At 41.5% G+C, this 9,283-nt stretch overlaps 1 protein-coding gene across 3 annotated transcripts in view; it reads left to right on the top strand.

Moving 5' to 3' along the window:
- Positions 1-9,283, top strand: part of SMIM14 (small integral membrane protein 14) — an 89,428-nt gene that overhangs the window by 24,935 nt on the left and 55,210 nt on the right. The window contains exon 1 of one of the 3 annotated variants that reach the window (XM_032273982.1): positions 8,867-8,871. The exons of the other annotated variants lie outside the window; for them this stretch is intronic. The gene's annotated coding sequence lies outside the window, so the exon portion shown is untranslated. Of the gene's footprint in view, positions 1-8,866; positions 8,872-9,283 lie in introns of those variants that run through there. 3 annotated transcript variants of the gene reach the window in all.

The raw sequence follows: 9,283 nt of genomic DNA, 5'->3' as shown, positions 1-9,283 counted from the left end.
AACCTCCGTCTCCTGGGTTCAGGCAATTCTCCTGCCTCAGCCTCCTGGGTAGCTGGGATTACAGGCACGCGCCACCATGCCCAGCCAATTTTTTTTGTATTTTTAGTAGAGACGGGGTTTCACCATATTGACCAGGATGGTCTCGATCTCTTGACCTCGTGATTCACCCGCCTCGGCCTCCCAAAGTGCTGGGATTACAGGCTTGAGCCACCGCGCCCGGCCTGTAGTCTGTTTTAATAGACTTTTTTTTTTTTTAGATGGAGTCTTGCTCTGTCACCAGACTGGAGTGCAGTGGCACAATCTTGGCTCACTGCAGTCTCTGCCTCCTGGGTTCAGGTGATTCTTCCGCCTCAGCCTCCCGAGTAGCTGAGACCACAGGCGCGTGCCACCATGCCTGGCTAATTTTTTTGTATTTTTAGTAGAGACGGGGTTTCACCATGTTGGTCAAGATGGTCTCGATCTCTTGACCTTGTGATCTGCCCACCTCGGCCTCCCAAAGTGCTGGGATTCCAGGCGTGAGCCACCGCGCCCCACCTTAATAGGCTTTTTTTTCACTTAATACATAAACCTTTTTTTCTTACTGCAATGTTTATCTTTTCATTCTAAAAGCAATACATATCATTCAGAAAAGAAAATTGAAAACAGTAATTACAAAGCAAATGATTCAGTTTTATGATCACAAAAACAATAGTTTATAGCTTAGGGCAGATATATTTTGTGAGAATTAGTGTTGTATACTTCAACTTTTCATTCAGAGATCTGGCAGGAGCAGAACATGTTTTGTCTTCTGTGCTGCATTCAGCTTCACTGTCATCTGTTCCTCTTTGCCTAGTTGTTTGGTTCTCATAAATGACTGATTGAAAATGTGTGATGGGAGACAGGTAGAGGTATGTAGAGACCCTACCTGTTTCATTGCCACACCTAGACTCAACCCAGAGTCATGTCTTTCAAGGTCCCTATGGAACCTTCCAAGTCCAGTTTTCTGAGGATTAGAACTGGGAATCTCTGGCCAGGCATGGTGGCTCACGCCTGTAATTTCAGCACTTTGGGAGGCTGAGGCAGGCAGATCACCTGAGGTCAGGAGTTTGAGACCAGTCTGGCCAACATAGTGAAACCCTGTCTGTACTAAAAATATAAAAATTAGCCAGGTCTGGTGGCCACCTGTGTTCCCAGCTACTTGGGAGGTTGAGACAGGAGAATCACCTGAACCGGGGAGGCAGAGGTTGCAGTTAGCCAAGATGATGCCACTGCACTCCAGCCTGGGTGACATCTCAAAAAAAAAAAAAAAAAAGACCTGGGAATATTTAACCCTTTTCAGGGATGTCCCTTCCTTGTTTTCAGTGGAATAGCCTAGCAGAATAAGCCAAATCTATTATAGAGATACTGTTAGCAAGAGACCAGTTTTGCTATCTTTACCATGTTACTGCATAGTGTGTTTCATTGGTCAAATGTACCATAGCTTTAATTACTAACATTTGGGTTCTCCATAATTTTTTAATTTTCAGTAATCCACAATTCAGACAGTCCCTTAGGACAGATTGATAGAAATGTAATTCTTAAAGATACAAGCTTTGGGCCGGGCGCGGTGGCTCACGCCTGTAATCCCAGCACTTTGGGAGGCCAAGGCGGGTGGATCACGAAGTCAAGAGATCGAGACCATCCTGGTCAACATGGTGAAACCCCGTCTCTACTAAAAATACAAAAAATCAGCTGGGCATGGTGGCATGTGCCTGTAATCCCAGCTACTCAGGAAGCTGAGGCAGGAGAATTGCCTGAACCCAGGAGGCGGAGGTTGCGGTGAGCCGAGATCGCGCCATTGCACTCCAGCCTGGGTAACAAGAGCAAAACTCCGACTCAAAAAAAAAAAAAAAAAAAAAATACAAGCTTTGTAAAAAACACTTTTTGTTATAAGTTTTAAAAATGTACACAAAAGTAGGCTCAATAATTTTCAGTTACCCATAGTCCTGTTTCAATGGTCTTTAACTCCTGTCCAGTCTTGTTTCATTTATCCACATCCAGTTTTTTAGTTTGTGTTTTTTAAATATCATTTTTTAAGAGCAGTTTTAGATTCACAGGCAAACTGAGCAGAAAGTATAGAGTTCTCATATATCCCCTGCCCCACATATACATAGCTTCCCTACTACCAGACACCAGAACGTTAACCTTCATTACAGTCAATGGACCTATCATTGAAAAGTCATTGTTACTAAAGTCCATAGTTTACATTAGAGTTCAGTCTTAGTATTGTACATCCTATGGGTTTCGACAAATGTATAATGACATGTATCCACCACTACAGTATTATATAAAATTGTTTCACTGCCCTAAAAATTCCCCCATCCATTTATTTTTATTTATTTATTTATTTTGAGATAGAGTCTCGCTCTGTCATCAGGTGCCAGGCTGGAGTGCAGTGACGTGATCTTGGCTCACTGCAACCTCCGCCTCCCAGGTTCAAGCAATTCTCCTGCCTCAGCCTCCCGAGTATCTGGGACTACAGGCACGCGCCACCACACCCAGCTAATTTTTGTATTTTAGTAGAGACGGGGTTTCACTATGATGGCCAGGATAGTCTTGATCTCTTGACCTCATGATCTGCCCGCCTTGACCTCCCCAAGGGCTGGGATTACAGGCGTGAGCCACCGCGCCCAGACCATTTATTTATTTTTTAAAGGTCTATTGGACTTGACATTTTTAATTTTTAAGTAAATATTTTATTTTGGGATACAGAATTTAGACTTACAGAAAAGTTGCAAAGGTAATACAAAATTTACTGTATACTCCTCACCCAGCTTCTCCTAATATTAACGTCTTACATTCAGGCGGGAGGTCGTGGCTCATGTCTGTAAATCCAACATTTTGGGAGGCCAAGGTGGGAGGATCACTTGAGCCCAGGAGTTCAAGATCAGCCTGGGCAAGATAGTGAGACCCTGTCTCTAAAAATAAATTAAAAAAAAAAAATTTAGAGACTATCAGCTTTTTTTCTCTTGGCTATTTTAACTCCTCTGCCTCTTAGAGATTTGCATGAGCTGGATTGTTTAAGGTTCTAATAGCAATGATAAATTGGTTAACAGCACTGGAAAATCTCCTTACCACATATAGCAACAGTATGACTCAACTGAGTTATTACTGCCAAACTCTACCAGGAAAGGCTGTATTAGCTGTAGAGGAGAGAAAATGACCTGGACCTGCAGAATAAGGGGAATTGCTTTTTGCCTCCTCAACATTTATACTATTTCACTGCTTTTCTGTGCCAAGAATTGTTTGAGAGCTTCAGATGTGTTTGTTTATTTTGCCCTTAATGCTACATAAAAAGTCACTTGTAAACCATGTTCCTTAACGTATATGTAGAGTCAGATTGCTATCACTAAAATGGGAAAATGCTGAGATAGAAATTAAATGTCTATTATGAAAATATAAAAATATTTTTTAAAAGTAGCATAGAAGCTGGATGTGGTGGCTCACATCTATAATCCCAGCACTTTGGGAGGCCAAGGCGGGCAGATCACCTGAGGTCAGGAGTTCGAGACCAGCCTGGCTAACATGGTGAAATCCTGTTTCTACTAAAAATACAAAAAATTAGCTTGGCATGGTGATGCACGCCTCTAATCCTATATAATCCTAGCTGCTTGGGAGGCTGAGGCAGGAGAATCGCTTGAACCTAGGAGGTAGAGTTTCTTTCACTCTTGTTGCCCAGGCTGGAGAGCAATGGCACCATCTCGGCTCACTGCAACCCTCCCAGGTTTAAGCAGTTCTCCTGCTTCAGCCTCCCAAGCAGCTGGAATTACAGGCGTGTACCACCATGCCCAGCACATTTTTATATTTGTAGTAGAGACCAGGTTTCACCATGTTGGCCATGCAGGTCTCAAACTCCTGACCTCAGGTGATCCTCCTGTCTTGGCCTCCCAAAGTGCTAGGATTGTAAGTGTGAGCCACTGTGCCCTGATATTTTGAATTCTCTTAGTAAACTATTCATGTTTTCATGACTTAGACCTTTGTAACTTGTTGCACATTTTTGAGAAACAAGTCTTGAAGCTGCTTGTGAAGGATCAAGCCCGTGACTTTGGTGTGAATATTGTTCTCTAACGTTAGCGATATGTATTGGGGAGATGAACAAGTCTATGAAACATGAAAGGCGGAAGCATTGCTTTAAATTGCTTTCTATCAAAAACCTCATTGAAGCAGATTTACTAAAGTTCTGATTCAGTAACCCCTTTCTGTCTTGCCTAGGATAGAGCAGCTTCTTATTGTCTCTGGAGACCGAGGGATTTAAATGTGCGGTGGAACTGATTAAGTTTTTTTCTTCTAGTGCCTAGCTGCTGGTTTGTGTTGACACTTGTTCTTGGGTCCTCACCAAAAGAAAACTCTGTTCATTCTATTTTCAAAAAAACCTCAGTGATTTTAAAATGGAAACTGTTAACTGAAAACTGAGTAGTACTTAAAACAGCTCAAGTTTGTAGGAAGAAAGTTCCATAGCAGTGTAGCACTCTTGAGGGATAACGTCCTATTTATAAATATACTTTCTCATTTTACATGGAGGCTAACTAAGATGGAAGTAGAATTTAAAATTCTAGTTGATATACTTGTTCCTGGCACATACAGATATAGAGAAAATAAACATTGTCAAGAATTCAGTAAATATTTATTCTGTGAGTGCTGTGGCTAAGCAGCATAGGCGGTGTTCAGAGATGATGATGACTAAGATTTCTGCCCTCCAGAAGTTGTTTTTTAAGGGGTGGTGGTGGCATATGATTGTTAATTTAATGAATTAAAAAGAGACTTTAAAATAGCCACGTTTTACAAATTTGATAGATAATACAGTGATAAAAACAAGTCTCCCTTTCTTTAGTAAAGCCAGTGTGCTAGTGCTTTCTTTTTGTTCAGAGGCTACAGTGGTGTTAATTTCTGTATTTGAATTTCTTTTATAAAAATCTTAGGCCGGGCGCTGTGGCTCATGCCTGTAATCCCAGCACTTTGGGAGGTCGAGGTGGGCAGATCACCTGAGGTCAGGAGTTCCTGACCAGCCTGACCAACGTGGAGAAACCCTGTTTCTACTAAAAATACAAAATTAGCTGGGCGTAGTGGCGCATGCCTGTTAATCCCAGCTACTCTGGAGGCTGAAGCAGCAGAATTACTTGAACCTGGGAGACAGAGGTTGTGGTGAGCTGAGATCATACCATTGCACTCCAGCCTGGGCAACAAGAGTGAAACTGTCTCAAAAAAAAAAAAAAAAAAAAAAAAAAAACTTAGTAAAAGGCCACGCTTGTTGGCTCATGCCAATAATTCCAGCACTTTGGGAGGCCAAGGCAAGTGGATTGCTTGAGCTTAGGAGTTCAGTACCAACCTGGCAACATGGCAATGCCCCATCTCTACCAGAAATACAAAAATTAGCCAGGCATGGTGGCAGGTGCCTGCAGTCACAGCTATTAGGGAGGCTGAAGTGGAAGGATTGCTGGAGCCTGGCAAGTTGAGGCTGCAGTGAGCGGTGATTGCGCCACTGCACTCCAGCCTTGGTGACACAGCGAGACCTTGTCTCAAATTTTTTTTAAATAAAAAAAACTTAGTAAAATATATTTTCATTTTAACCAACACAGTATTGGCCTGGGGAGGTACACATTGGGAATAAGGAAGGATGGACCAGTATTTGTGGTTGACACTTGCTTATATCCAGGCCAGCATAATCTGAGCCTTTTTGCACAGTTTGAAAAGACAGTTGAGGCTGGGCACAGTGGCTCACGCCCGTAATCCCAGCACTTTGGGAGGCCGAGACAGGCGGACCACCTGAGGTCAGGAGTTCGAGACCAACCTGACCAACATGGTAAAACCCTGTCTCTACTAAAAATAAAAAATTAGCCAGGTGTGGTGGTATACGTCTATAATCCCAACTACTTGGGAGGCTGAGGCAGGAGAATTGCTTGAACCCAGGAGATGGAGGTTGTGGTGAGCTGAGATCACCATTGCACTCCAGGCTGGGCAATAAGAGCAGACTCCATCTCAAAAAGAAAAAGACAGTTGAGAAATTGGAATTCACCGGTGAACTTTATCTACATATAAGCGTAGGTTATGTTTACTTTCAGAGTTTTCTGTGTTGGATATGTACAATCAGTTCTCTAACGTGAAAGCTAGTTACCTTTTTTTTAAAAAGGTGTGGACAGGGTGGCCTCAGACAAAAATGTGAAGTAGAGTTTGCATATGGTGTTGCTTACCTTCTGGAAAGTGGGGCTCTCCAGCTTAGGCTGCTTCTCCATCTTCTCCCCTTCCAATCCTCACCTCCCCTTCTCCCCTTAGCTCAGGCAAGCAGATCTAGAAGGATATTAGATGGAAAGGTTTGCCCTGTTTGCAGCTTGATTTCATCTCAATATATGTTGGTTGTTTTACCAAATTTCCAGGTAGAAATCTTCCTTATTCTTTCTCATAGCTGTATAGGATCTCATGTATTCATTGCATCATTTAATAGGAACACTGAAGTATACTTTGCATTTCTTTTATCTTTGCTGTTATGGCATTCCAGTAAACATGCTGTACAAAAATTTTGCATACTTGTTTGAATTTGGACATTCAGATTAACTAGGATGTATTATTATTATTGTTATTTTTTGAGATGGAGTCTTACTCTGTTGCCCAGGCTGGAGTGTACTGGAGCAATCTCAGCTTACTGCAACCTCCGCCTCCTGGGTTCGAGCAATTCTTCTGTCTCAACCTCCTGAGTAGCTGGTATTACAGGTGTACACCACCACACCCAGCTAATTTTTGTTCTTTTTTTGAGATGGAGTCTTGCTCTGTTGCTCAGGCTGGAGTGAATTGGCAATTGGCATGATCTTAGCTTACTGCAACATCTACTACCTGAGTTCAAGCAGTTGTCCTGCCTTAGCCTCCTGAGTAGCTGGAATTACCGGCATGCACCCACCACCTTGCCCAGCTGATTTTTGTATTTTTAGTAGAGACAGGGTTTGGCCACGTTGACCAGGCTGGTCTCGAACTCCTGCTCAGGTGATCTGCCTGCCTCGGCCTCCCACAGTCCTGGGGTTACAGGCTTGAACTATCGCGCCTGGCCGGATGAATTAATTTTACCAACCTTCTGATAGGTGTAAGCAAGATGGTTTTGATTTACACTTCCATTTTGTAGTTGCTGATTGGCTCTGTATTTTCCTTTGAATGTAATCTTTGCCCACTTTTCTACTAGGTTGCCATTTTCATACTGATTTTTTTCAGAGTTCTCTGTAAATTAAGGAAACTAGCCCTGATATTGTACATGGTTTTTCAAGTTTGTTGTCTTTTCATTTTATGGCGTATTTTTTGTTTTATAGAAACTCTTACTGGTTTTGATTGTTAAAATTATTGGTCCTTTCCTTTATAGTTTCTTGGACTTATATTCTACATGCATTCTGGCCATCTTCTTGTAGTTATATATGTGTGGCTTTTTAAAATTAAAATTTATATTTTAGAAGTCTTAATACATAAATACATATTCATAAGAAATGTAAAAATGGTGGGAGGGAACAGCAACAAAAAAAGAAATGTAAAAATTGACAATGAAACTCTATTTCCCCAAGTTATATCCTGTTCCCCAGAGCTATTCACATATTGAATCTGATGTATGTTCTTCCAGTTTTTTTTTTTTTGGGTTTTTTTTTTTTTTTTTTTTTTGAGACGGAGTCTTGCCGTCTTGCCAAGCTGGAGTGCAGTGGCACTATCTCGGCTCACTGCAACCTCCTCCTCCCAGGTTCAAACGATTCTCCTGCCTCAGCCTCCCAAGTAGCTGGGGTTACAGACATGTGCACCATACCTGGCTAATTTTTGTATTTTTAGTAAAGATGGGGTTTCACCATGTTAGTTGGGCTGGTATTGAACTCCTGACCTCAGGTGATCTGCCTGCCTCGGCCTCCCAAAGTACTGGGATTACAGGTGTGAGCCACCACACCCAGCCCTTTTCACTCTTTTATTTATCTTTTATAGCATTTATCAGTTTGTATTTATAATTCAAAAAATATTTATGATCGTATCTGTCTCTACCATTAGAATGTGAACACCATTAGAGTAAGAACTATCAGTTTTTGCTTACTTTTAAATTTCTTTTTTTTATTTTTTGTTTTTATAGAGACAGGGTCTTACTATGTGCCCAGGCTGATCTTAAACTCCTGAGCTCAAGTGATCCTCTTGCGTGAAACCTCCCAAAGTGCTAGGATTACAGGTGTGGGCCACTGTGCTCAACCTACTTTTAAATTTCTAATAGGCATAGCACAAGCACTAAATATTTTTGAATGAATGAACGAACTAAGTTCTTTTAAGTTAATTTATGAATTGTTTTGCTGATCTGCCTATTCCACCTTTTAACCAAAATGGTTTTCCATGACTAATGCTGTATATAATCATTAATTTTACTTGTTATTTTTGGTATAATTGATAAACAACAAACTATGCATATTTAAATTTGTTAAGTTTTGACAAATGTGTCCACAGTTCACATATAGTAGACCATCTGAATTTGTCCCACAGTTCACTAATGGCCTATGTATGTTTTTGTTTATTTTTTTAGAGATGGGTTCTCACTATGTTGCTCAGGCTGGCCTTGAATTGGGCTCAAATGGTCCTCTTGTCCCACCCACCCAAGTAGCTGGGACTACTGATCCACCCTTTTTTCTGTGATTTCACTTTTGATAGCTACTGTTACTATGTCTTCAAGTTCAGTAATCTTTTCTTCTGTAATGTCTAATGTGCTGTTAAACTCATCTGGTATATGTTTCATCTCAGACACTATTATCTCTACAAGTCCATTTGGATGATTTTACTATGTTTAATGTTTCTCCTTAATATAGACATTCTTCTAGCTTCTTCTTCCCAACTTAGGGATACCACTAGGCTCTTGTCTGGGTTTTCTTTTTTTGGTACTTTAGGTTCTGGGGTAAATGTGCAGCAGATCATGCAGGATTGTTGCATAGGTACATACATGGCAAGGTGGTTTGCTACCTTCCTCCCCCCATCACCTATATCTGGTACTTCTCCCCACATTATCCCTCCCCACCCTCCCCACCCCCTGCTGTCCCTTCCCTAGTGCCCCCCAACTGACCGCAGTGTGTGATGCTCCCCTTCCTGTGTCCACGTGTTCTAATTGTTCAACACCCGCCTATGAGTGATACCATGCCATGTTTGATTTTCTGTTCTTGTGACAGTTTGCTGAGAATGATGGTTTCCAGATTCATCCATGTCCCTATGAAGGACACGAACTCGTTGTTTTTTATGGCTGTGTAGTATTCCATGGTGTATATGTGCCACATCTTCTTTA

The sequence above is a fragment of the Sapajus apella genome, unplaced genomic scaffold (genome assembly GCF_009761245.1).
Source record: "Sapajus apella isolate SASKATOON/1434 unplaced genomic scaffold, GSC_monkey_1.0 scaffold5, whole genome shotgun sequence".
NCBI lineage: Eukaryota > Metazoa > Chordata > Mammalia > Primates > Cebidae > Sapajus > Sapajus apella.
This window is presented reverse-complemented; position numbering and strand designations above follow the sequence as displayed.